The sequence below is a fragment of the Rhea americana genome, unplaced genomic scaffold (genome assembly GCF_003343005.1).
Source record: "Rhea americana isolate MKP2758 unplaced genomic scaffold, rheAme1 scaffold_40, whole genome shotgun sequence".
NCBI lineage: Eukaryota > Metazoa > Chordata > Aves > Rheiformes > Rheidae > Rhea > Rhea americana.
In genome coordinates this window covers 5,809,628-5,821,623 of record NW_028186535.1, presented here as the reverse complement: position 1 = coordinate 5,821,623, position 11,996 = coordinate 5,809,628, and the positions used below count along the sequence as shown (strand labels likewise).

General features: G+C 40.3%; 1 protein-coding gene across 1 annotated transcript in view; it reads left to right on the top strand.

Annotated features, from left to right (window-relative positions):
* The window catches only part of TAF4B (TATA-box binding protein associated factor 4b), a 71,772-nt gene that overhangs the window by 540 nt on the left and 59,236 nt on the right, over window positions 1-11,996 (top strand). The gene's annotated exons all lie outside the window — the stretch shown is intronic.

Below are 11,996 nucleotides of genomic sequence, written 5' to 3'. Positions count from 1 at the left end.
GCTGCGCGGCGCCTTCTCTCGCGCGGGCTCCTGGGGGTTGCGATGAGGTCCCGTCCGAGGCCGGGCTTCGGCTGCCGGAGCGAGTCGGCGGACGGGTCCCCGGGACCCCCGCGGGGAGCGGCGGGGCTGGGGCCGCCGCCTGGGGCGGGCCGCCACCTGGGGCGGGCCGTCAGCTAGCGCGCTGGCGGAGAGCGGGGTGCGGAGCGGGAAGCGCCTCGGCTTACCTGCCGGGAGGGTGAGTTGGGGCCGCTTTTCAAAGAGCCGACGCTCATTCAGGCTCTTTCCAAGTTCCTTGCGCTTACTGCTACCTTGTTTCCTCAGTCTCTTGTGAGATGAGCTATCGTTTGGCAACCGGTAAAACGACATGGGGTTGGGGGGGGGAGCAAAAAGTGAACAGGAGTCAGTCTGGCCGAAGTGGAAGTCCCTTCACTTCTTCGGTTTCTCTGTGCACCGTGAGAAGTAGCTCATGGCTGTGTCAAATTGRGAAACTTGAGCTCAGCTCACACATCTGCTAAATATTTTGGGCAAGTTGCTTTTCTGCCTAAGACTTCTGTAAATTGGGATGTTTGTCTATCCTGCAGAGCACTAGTAACATGAATCAATTGGCATTTGAGATGCTTAATATCTGGAAGTCTGTGGATTAGACAACTTTTTATTTTGATTAGTTCCTGTGAACAACTAAGTGGCAAAGTTGCTTTAYTTTTTAACTTAAAAATGGTTGAGACTTGTATGGAACTCAGTTGAATGAATAATGTGATAAAGTGTAAATGTGTGTCTACCTTTTTTACACACTCTAAACAAGCTACTGCAGATGAATTCTTGTCACTGTTACAACCAGACTAACATGAACTATTAGTGAAATAATATATTAATGTGCATAAGGAGTGTGATGAAGATGTTGGGAATAGTATTACATGTTGCCCTTTGAAATGATTTTCTTTCAAAAAAGCCTGTGAGGGGAAATAAAGCATTTAGGGAGGCATCACATACTTATGCATGTGTTTCCTACAGAGGCAAAGAAAAGATTAATGTAGAAACTGTATAGTGGTGATAAATGAGTATGATTAAATACTTTGGATATTCACAGAGGATTACACAGATGTTCCTACTTGCACTTTCTCATAAGAGAAATAATATGCTATTAATTCTACACTTCCTGCTCTTCACTGTTGGACTACATTTTAATAGTAAAAGAACAAAAAAGGGGCTTTGATTCTACTGGTCTCGGAATCATTATATTGAGACCCCCAAGATGCAATCATTTTAYTGCTGTGTTGCTATTTTTGCTATAATTATTTTCTGCCAAGACAGTTCCTTTGTTGGAACATCTGTCACAGTTACTTTCAGGTAGGATGTGGCTTGGATGGATGGCAAATCTTGAAAATATGCACCAGGAGCACAGGGATTAATATATTTTTTTCAGTTTTCTTGAACAAAATCAATAGCTGAATGTATGGTCTGGGTATTTTCTCCCTTCTWTTAAGGAATTATGTGAAATTTAAAATAATTCTTAAAAGTTGTGTTTAATTGTTAAGTTTCCCTTTAGATTTCTCAGCACTCACATGATACTATAATGTCTGAGTAGTCAGCAGTCAAAATCCTTGATTAGTCTAAATCTTTGCCAAGTTTCCACTGAGGTGAACTACTGTGAAAGTGTACTAGGTACTTTATTATTTACCTGTAGAGGCTCCTGAATCTTTGGGTTCTCTATCTAATATTTTGGTGTTCTGAAATGCATTGATGTTAAATACCTCTTTCCATGAAGGTGAATGTTCATGCAAGTTACTTGTAGTTTGGAATCTTCTCTAAGGATGTATAAGGCTTTTACTTTTTACTACTTGTGGAAAGCTCCAGTTGCTAAAAATGTAGGGTTTTTTGTTTTGTTGTTTGTTTTTACCCCTTACCAGCTTGGTTTGATTACATCAAGGTGYACTGTTGAGTGTAATCTGACTTGTACTGAGGCAGTAGGCAGATGTAAGAAAATTAGTGTTACACTTAAATTGCATCAGCTTGTTCTCCTTGCTCCTGGGAGAAGAAACAATGAAAGCGGACTTCGTATTGAAAGTTTAGAAGTGCCAGTATTATACAGCATTGTAAATTGAAAGTTACTGTAGGGATTTTCATWCTTTGGAAGGAGCTCAGAAATTATCACATACTGAATGGATGTGTGTTTCAGGGTAATTTGTTAATCATTTTAAGGACAATCTAAAAGTGCATTCTAGTTTGAGGAAGTGTTAATATTCTACCTATGTCTTCCGAATGAATTAATTTTGTTGAATGATAAAAACCATTCAGGAAACTGAAATGTAAGATGTATAGCATTTAAGCTACAAGAGTCAGTGTACATTAAAAAAAAAAAGTGGAATAAAAGACAAAGTTCTTAGGCTTGAGAAGTTCATATTTTGGATAAGTTGCAAAATCAAGTGATGCAGGATAAAATAAACAAGGAAGAGTGCACTTAGTCTAAAATCATGACATTTAACCCGTGGCATCTATGGAAGCTGTTAAGAAAAAAATGCCCACAGAAAGAAACTATGCTTCTTCCAACTCTGAAACCGAAGTATTTGTGTGTGTGTGTGTGCGTGCATGCAAAAGAGACAGCACTGCTTTTCCTCCTGAGTATTCTTAGTGCTTGTAAACTTTTGCAAGCTTGATCAGGAGTTCCTCATGTACTTCTCTGGGRCTACCATTTGGGGAGGAAAGACTCACAAGTTATATTTGTTTGCCTCCTTTGTTTGAAAGCCAATGAGAGTTCTTGCGTATCATGAATTTAAGGCATTCTTTTTCTTCCTTCTGTCTTCTTCTCACTCTTGCCCATGATAAAGCATGGCTAGGAGTTGGGAAAATAAGAGACTGATATTGGGGTATGACTTTATTTTTCTGAGCACAGATTATACCAAGTGCCAGATCTCCAAGTTACGCAAGGAATCTTTGTCAGTCACTGAGCTTTGCAAGTTCTCCAGTTCTAATGGAACCCAAACTTGCTCATTAGTAACAAGACTTTTTTATCTACTGCCCATGTTTTCCTCTACCAAATACAAAWTTTATACTGCGTAACTGGCAGTTAGACTAGTGTTGTATACTTGAGGCATTTCTCCTTTGCTGTCAGGATATCTGCTGTGCTAGCAGTTGTGAGGTTGGAGTCCCAGACTGCTTTTTGGCCAGCTGTGGTGGGTAATATGTGGTAGAATTCCAGTTGGGAACTGCATCCTTTGTGTGCCTTGAAGAGGACAGAGATTCTGCCTCAAAGCTTTGGCTGTGGCCTTTTGACCTTAAATACAACCATCTCTCAGATTGGATGGCTTGGCTGCTCTGTTGAGGAACAAGAGGTTTTATATGGTCTACTGAAGAGAGTGTTCCTTCTTTATTTCCCTCCCTCTAGTTTTAAAAAAAAAAAAGAACCTTTGCAGAATTCCAGAAGAGTGTTTTTGGCRGGTTAGTCTGTGACATTGCCAAAGAACAGACAAAGCTGACATGTGCAGTGCTTTCCAGTACTGCCAATGTATGCCTCTGTCCTGAGCTCTGGTGATCCAGTCTTTGGCCTGTGCTGATGCTCCTAAAACCGCAAATTTCTTGTTAAAAAGATGGAYTGTGACACAAGACATTATACCCCTGGTTGACTTAAATTTACTGTTAGAAAAAATGGCTAGGTTGGGCTGTGCTGTTAACAGGAGAAAATAGTTGAAGGCTTGGAAAGGGATAATGRTGGAAGGGGAAAGAGTAGCAAGTTTTCTAGTGACATTTACTGTGTTGCTGTTTCACCTCCATCATGGCTGAGTAAGGCAAAAATTGTGTTTAAGTAATATGAAGACTTCTGAAGGGCTATGAGAAATTTTTGCAGCTCTCCTTTAGTGTCTTTGGTCATGATGCCATTTTATGCAKCTAGATAGAGAAGGAGCATAAAAATGATAGCCTTTTTCCTTATTCTCCTTGACTTTTCTTGAACTAAGTTCTTTGTCCCTTCTGCTTGTGTCATTGTTCATGTTTTGCTGTTCATGTCCTTCAAATACTGAAAGGCAAGAAGAATAACAGTGCTTATATAGGCAGATGTTGAAGGGACAGTTACCAAACAGGTTGTCTTCTCTTCTGAAGGGACAATGAAATACAAAACTTGATGAGGTGCTAGAGATCCTTCATATATACCTTAGGGTCTGCTTACAGTAGTAGTGCCTGGAAAAACAACACCTGTGTTGTTGGTGCTGCTACTACTGGTTACAGAAGCTGTTGTAGCAGCTGCCAGCCCTTTTTGCTGTGGCATCAGCTATGTCCSAGTATAACTGTTCATTTTATCCTTTCTGTTATTAACACCACTGAACTCAAACAAGTATGATATCAACAAAGAAAAGTTATTGTGAGGGGAAAAACAAACCCCAGTATGGATGGGTACCTGTGGGTTTGCTTTAGCTGGTGAGTAGGAGAAGGACTGACTGAGGTCAATTATCATGACATTGCTGGCATTCATGCAACTGATTTTTAGTGGCTTGCTTGGTGTTGAGTGGTCTTTAACTTCTGTTTTCCCCAAACTGGCAGGTGTTGTCTGGAAGAGTGCTGACTGGCCTGGGTCTAAACTGTGATACTCATGAAAGAGTACTGCTGACTCTAGTGGCTGGAACCATGCCCTGACTCTGCCTTCATTTACGCTAGTAAGCTAGTGTAAGCCATGGCCTCTGGATACGGATTCCTTTGCATCTGACTTGGAGGGGAAATGGCAGCAGTTACAGGCTCTTCATTTCTATTTGCAGTTCAGTTGTCTTTAGTTGTATGTTTTGATTTGCCTCTGGCAAGTTTTCCACTGCCTACAGTTTAGCTAAGCTGATAGTGAATAACTGTTCGGAAAGCACAATTGTTTTTTCTGTTTATGGCAGATRGCCAGAGCCGAAATGGCAAAAGACAGTGCAACACAAACACCTGTGGGTGGGAAAAGGAAAGAACTAATGCAGGTATCCCAGAATTGCTCCTGGGTGATACAGAATTTGGTCTCTTCAGGTTTCTCATAAATTTATGGAGAAGTTAATCTGGGGAGATAATGGGTAAATATTGGCTTGCTGTCTTCTGCTTTTGAAATTGACTTAATACTTGTAAATACACAAAATACACTACTCTGAATTGGTTTGGTCTGTTGATTTGTTACTCCTAGGTGTAGAACTGCATGAGGAATCTGATACTTTATATTTGCATCTGATCTTTCACTTTGGAATAAAGGGAAATGTTCACTTAAAAATACTTCTTAGTTTATATTTTCATTATAGGAGGTGGCTATCCAAGTATTTTTGCTTCATAAGTCAAGAAAATAGGGGCTTTCCTTCAAAATCTATAATTTCTGGATATTGATAATCGCTTGAGGTTTGAATATAATCAGCTATAGGGTGACCAATAGGTGCTAAATGGGAGAGTAATACATGATTGCAACCTTTTATATCTCAATAACTTCTCCTRTTTAGCAGGTTTATCAGAAAGAATTGTTTGCAAACTTCTCTCTCCACAGTGGGCAGCACCACTTGTCTACTCTTCTTTGGAAAAAAGTCAAAATTTTGGAAGATCTGAGGAAATGAGTCAAATTTAACAGACAGTGAATATGTGTCTTCCACTGTAACTAGTAGAAATTTCAGATGCTCCATAGGACTTGATTTTTCTTTCAGGGCTAAATAGATGTATCTGGCAAAGCAGGACTTTCATATCCTTAAATGCACTACTATGTTGGAATTTAATTTATAACTTCTGCTAAGATTTAAATGATGATTTCTTGATTTCTTTTTCGCAAAAGATAAATGCMGTTGGAATGGTAAAGCATTGAGATAGGACATTCGGTAAAATTAAAGGGACGCTAAATGTTGTTTAGATTTTACAATCACCTGGACTGCATTGGGAAGAATTGCAGCGACTGGCTGGTGAATATTAAACTTTCTTTTACTCCTTACAAGAGAGACAATGTGATCTTGAACTTCTGTTGCTTTTGCAGTATTTAAAAAAACCCTTTAGTATTTAGTAGTAAAGATAGCACAYGCAAATGATAGCTGGAAAAATACCAAAAATATTTCATTTTTTTTCCCCAAAGACACTGATCAAGTATGTAAGCTCATCAGTTATATTGAGTAGCTTGCAATATCAGTTTAAGTCTGTTTAGAGAACTGAATGTGTCATGTCATGTGGTAGAAATCTGTGCTATGCTCAGTGGGTAGTGCTGTATGTTAGAGTTGCATATGCAAGTTTTGCTGTAAGTTGCAAAGCTTCTGGTAAGTATGAAAGATAAAATCAAGGAATAATTAGTACTGTCCTGGTCATTGCAAGCATCTGTGTGGTTTTTTTTGGGGGGAATTTTTTTTTTTTGTGAAACCAGTCTCTGAAAATTATGGTGATATCACAAGATAAATGTGCATAATTTGCAAAGTGGAAAGGATCACAATAGATGCAGGTAGGCTGCCTGTTACTCAAATTGTCAGGTATCTGGAGCAAAGTCCACTAGAAGGTATTTCCCATCAGTGTCTCAAAGAAATAGTCTCTGATTACAATTGAAGTAGAGAAAACATGGGCAGGAGATGAAAATCCCCTGTTATTAGTGAGCAAATCTGGGCTTCCTTAGAACTAGAGAACTAGTGAGGCATAGTGATATTCCCTGGATAATTTTGTGAACTAGGAACAGTCAGATGATACAGTAATGATGGTGTTTGGTTTTCATAGCTTGTATTTGATTTGTAGGTACTGTCTGCTTCTAGGAGTTCTCTGGGAAATTAAAGTTCCTTATGTTTATGTTCAGGCTTGATTAATAATGCAGTGTGCYCTGGTTGACACAATGCCTGAAGGCTGTTTCACATCCATCTTGCCAAGTGACTGTTGCCATTTAGTTAAAACAGAACCTCAAGAAGCCAGATCCAGCTGATTGTTTGGCAACTTATTACTAGAGTATTTTCTTGAGGCAGCTGAAGGTGTGTGTGGAAGGGGGAAAGTGTATTCAGTATGCTTYTATCTGGTTTGTATCCTAAACATTTTACAGATGTACAGTTTGGGCAATGGTTTCCACAGTATTTGCATAGACTAAAATTAATAGTTCTGTGAAAGTTTTGCTGTCTTTTGTAAGGATTTTTTGTTGTTGTTTCATCTCATTTGAAAYGATGAGATCAGTGTTAAATCTTACAGTATTTAGCCCTTTGCTTGCCCGTCTGAAATAAGTGAAAAGTGCCCATGAACATGTAACATGTTCATACATGTAAACATGTAAATCCTGAGGAAATCAAGTGGAATACAATCTTCTGTTGATTTCCATGCGAACACCCAGAAAACAAGTGTCTGCTAGGGAAACTAATCTGGATGAACTGCTTGCTCTTCTCTTAGTTGAGACAGATTTAAAGGGGTGATACTGCCCTCTCTTAGAACTCTGCCAAGATAACAGTTACATTAACATCTCATAATTTAAAATTAAGACCTAATTTAAACACTAAGTTTCAGATCTCTCTGTAACAGCTTAATACCTCACAGTGTTCTAGGAATGRTATGTGCAGAGTATTGGCATGTCTTCTGGTTCATATAGGTTTATGTATGACTTCAATGTGTCAAACATCTGACTTGCTGTTTAAAGAATATGACTCCAGTGAATACTGGGAGTACAGAACAAACCAGAAGGTTTGGCATGTAGATTCAATGCCTTTTTGGACTAAGTTCTCCTGAAAGCATGGATATGGCACTTAAGCTCCTTCAAGGTGTTGTTTCATTGCCATCAGCTGAGTCCTTTGCAAGAAGGCAAAGCTCTTTTGTGAAGTAACTTAGGTCCAAGAGAACTTGATGCTCAGGTCATCTATCTGTAGATAATCCTGAGACTGATTTAGATGACAGCAACCCAGCCTTAAGTAACTGAGGAACCGAACATGAAAGGTGTGTTTTGTAGACTTCTTTTCTTCACTTTCTCATAGTGCTCCAGTCTGCTATGGCAGAGCAAGCCTAAAGAGCTGTTTTGTTAAAGCAGTTGTGTTGGAAATCACATAATCAAAGTAATGATTTAACTTGACAATTTAAGCTTCAAATATAGCAACATACAGTATATCTCCACAGGAGCACAGCTATTTTGTTCAGTTCAGGTACACAGATGTTCCTTGTGGAAGTTCTTCAGAAATGTCCTCAGATTTGGCTTGTGTGATAGAAATTTAACGGTAAAACTTACCTTTATGCGGAGATGCATCAGTGTTCTGTACTGCTGGATAAAACTCTGAACTTCAGTTGATGACAATTTTATATGAACAKCAGTGCTGTTTTCATGACAACATTGCATGAACACAGTAAAGCTGAAGCAGATGTTCTTACACGCAGTGGTATAAACAGTCTTCTGTCATCATTCTACAGTATCTTGTTCATAGCAGTGACTTTCTCTGGGGACAGTTTTTTGTTCTACTGACTGTAATTAAAATGAGGAGAAACTCATCTCTTGAATTACTTGAGTGTCTGGAAGCTGCTGCTTCTGCTAACCTAAATTTTGTTTCTTGATTCCAGCGGTGGATGCTAACTAAATATGACTACAGCTTAGAAAAGTTGAACGGGGTTCTTAGATAGTTTACAAAAAGCTGGATTTCCTTGCCTGGTGGGATTGGGACAGCACAAATTTTTAGCCATGTCAGACTAAATTTTTAGGTATATCAGGCTTGAGCAGCAAATGAGATTTAAATAGGAGATCTCTAGTTTTCCATGACACATGCTGCTTCTGTGCCAAGTTAGAGGGTGTTGTGAGTGGTGACTGCCCAGCTTTGCAGGAGAGATGGTCAGTACTGTCTGAAGTATTGGTCCTAGAGCTTCTGCTCCATAGGAGAAGACAAGTAGTCTGAGGAGGGTATAGACCTCAGTGAGATTTCTTTAAGTTGAAGTTATCACTTATTTCCTTCTGGTTAGCTTCAAAGGAAGCTTGCCTTGGTTTCTGTCGTCAGTTCCTTCCATTCTAGCCTTCCTGCAGGATGGCAGCTGAAGGTAGRTATGTAGGGAAGAAAGAAATCAGCTCCTTAAGTGAGCAATTCTATTTTTGACTGTCTTTATTGGCAGTCAGGAAAAATAAATAGCTTCCCAAATGATGTTTTTGGCAGAGCAGATGGAATTTCTAGAGATAGACATCTCAATTCATTGTAAAGGGACTGTTACCTGAAAGAGGTGCCCAAGTTTTCTAATGATATACATGAAGAACTGATCCATGCCAGTAGCTCATCACTTGAATTTTTTGTTTGAGATGTGAAAATAAGAACAGCCTCGTAACCCTAAGGGGATTGTCCCTAGGTCTTAATGTCAAAGTGCATGAGTGATATGAATGTGATTCCTGTTGTCTGAAACAACTTTAGTAAAACTATGAAACTGTGTATCCTGTGAACAAGCTTTCCTTGTGATTGGAAATGGGAAGCGATGCCCCGAAGAGGGCATTTGTGGTGCTGAGAAGATGTCTCACACCACTCAGTAACTACAATTGATGCTGATATTTTGGTCACAGATTAGACATCTTTTCTGTGTTTTAAATGCTGTGCTGGGTGGCAGTAACTGAAACTTCACTGGTTCAACTCTTCAGTTTTTTTCCTGAGGAGTTGATATATAGTGATTGACCGTAAGACACGATCTGTTTTCATATTTAGACTGGCAAAAATTACTTTCTAGTGAATGCAAAACTAGCTTCTCATACACATTTTTTTTGAATGTGAAGAAAATGGATTCTTGTACTTGTCTTCCCTTTAGTTCCTGCAGTAGCATCTTGGTAGCCGCACAAGTCTGTTTCTGTTGAGGATTTTAAGAATGCTATTACCTGCTCTCTCATTTCACAGCTTTACATAACACATGAAACTTCAGCCATAGGTTTTGAGTGCTTTAAAACTTTTTGTTCTGACAGAAGACACCTCCTATGTCTGTTCTTGGCACCTGTGTTGACTTCAGTGTTGGGTCATTGCTTTTGTTTCAAGGCGGAAAAGAGGTATCAGAAGTTTGGGGAATAAGAGGGTTAACTGTGAAAAGTTTAGCTGAATTGCTGCAACCAAAAGTGGAATATGAATGTGTATTTCAAGTTCTCAATTCTTCCAAAAGAGCCACGTGCCAATCTAGTGTCATTTCAAGAGATCAATTTCTGTAATTGCCCAGAACTGTGAATTTCGTGCTTGTTTTTAAATAATGTTGTGTGCCTCTTTGCTGTACAGATCTATAGTTTCAACGCTTCTTTCAAATCTGCATTTAGTTGTACTTGTGTCTAGTATCAGTCATTTACAATAGTAAGCCTCTAAGAGCAGTAGTAGCAGATTACCGTAATACTGGTTTTGTCAGTTTTAGGGTTTTAATTTTGCTAACCATGGCAGAAAAGCTACTAGCCACTACTTAAAGAGTAGAACTAGGAGCAACAATTTTAAACAAGCTTGTTAACAAAAAATATCCAGTAGCAACACTTCTACAATACTGAATGTAGACCTAGTGCAGAGAGAAATGCTGTTGCCTTAAAATACATGACATCAGCTTTGTGTCTTCCAAAATTCAATCTGCACAAATATGCAGTGTGAACAAGGAGAAWTACCTTGCTGAATTCAAGATAGACAATATCCATTGCTCTCCCCTCATTTACCCAGCCAGTCAAGCCTTCTGTGATAGAATGAGTGGCTGGGTAGATAAGGGGAGAGCAGTGGATGTTGTCTCCCTTGACTTCAGGAAGGCTTTTGACAGCATCTCCCATAACATCCTACTAGACAAGCGCAGGAAGTGTGGGTTAGACGAGTGGACAGTGAGGTGGATTGAAAACCAGCTGAATGGCAGTGCTCAGAGTTGTGAATCATCAGCACAGAATCTTGTTGGAGGCTTGTGGCTAGTGGTGTCCCTCAGGGCTCAGTACTGGATCCCATCCTGTTCAACTTGTTCATCAATGACCTGGATGAGGGGACACAGTGCCTCCTCAGCAAGTTTGCTGATGATACCAAGCTGGGAGGAGTGGCTGACACACCTGAGGKCTGTGCTATCATTCAGAGASACCTGGACAGGCTGGAGAGTTGGGCAGAGAGACCGCATGAAGCTCAGCAAGGGCAAGTGCAGAGTCCTGCACCTAGGGAGGAATAACTCCATGTACCAGTAGAGGCTGGAGGCTGACCTGCTGGAAAGCAGCTCTGCAGGGAAGGACCTGGGAGTGCTGGTGGACAACRAGTTGACTGTGAGCCAGCAATGTGCTCTTGTGGCCAAGAAGGCMAATGGTATCTTGGGGTGCGTTAGGAAGAGTTTTGCCAGCAGGTGGAGGGAGGTGATCCTGCTGCTCTTGCTTGGCCATGATGAGACCACATCTGGAGTACTGCATTCAGATGTGACTACRAAGGGCTACAAAGATGATCAGAGGGCTGGAGCATCTGCCCTATGAGGAACAGCTATGAGAGCTGAGGCTGTTTAGCCTGGRRAAGAGAAGACTGAGAGGGAATCTYATCAGTGTGCGTAAGTACCTGAAGGGAGGGTGTTAAGGGGATGGAGCTAAACTCTTTTCGGTAGTCCTATGGGAAAGGACTAGAGGCAGTGGGCACAAACTGAACCACAGGAAGTTCTGTCTGAATAGGAGGGGGAATTTCTTCACTGTGAGAGTGACGGAGCACTGGAACAGACTGTCCAGAGAGATTGTGGAGTCTCCTGCTCTGGAGATACTCATTGCCTGGACACGATCATGTGCGATGTGCTTTAGGCAAGCCTGCTAGAGCAGGAGGGTTGGACTAAATGATCTCCAGAGGTCCCTTCCAACCTCYGCTATTCTGTGAAATACACTTTTTAATGAGAAATAGTGTGGCATGAATCACTATCTAAATAAGATAGAATGAAAAAGAAAATGAAGACTTAGTATGCTTTCCATGATTGGGATTTATTGATTGGCTTCAGAAAGATGTTTAAATTAAATACAACTATAGTCAAGATTTTGGTGGAGGAGGAGAAAAACCAAGCTGGCAGAAAGACTGCATAGGCTTTTTTTTTTTTTTTTTTTTGGTATTGCAACTGTCTTGTGAACCTGCCCTTTTCCAGTAAAGGTTGCCTGA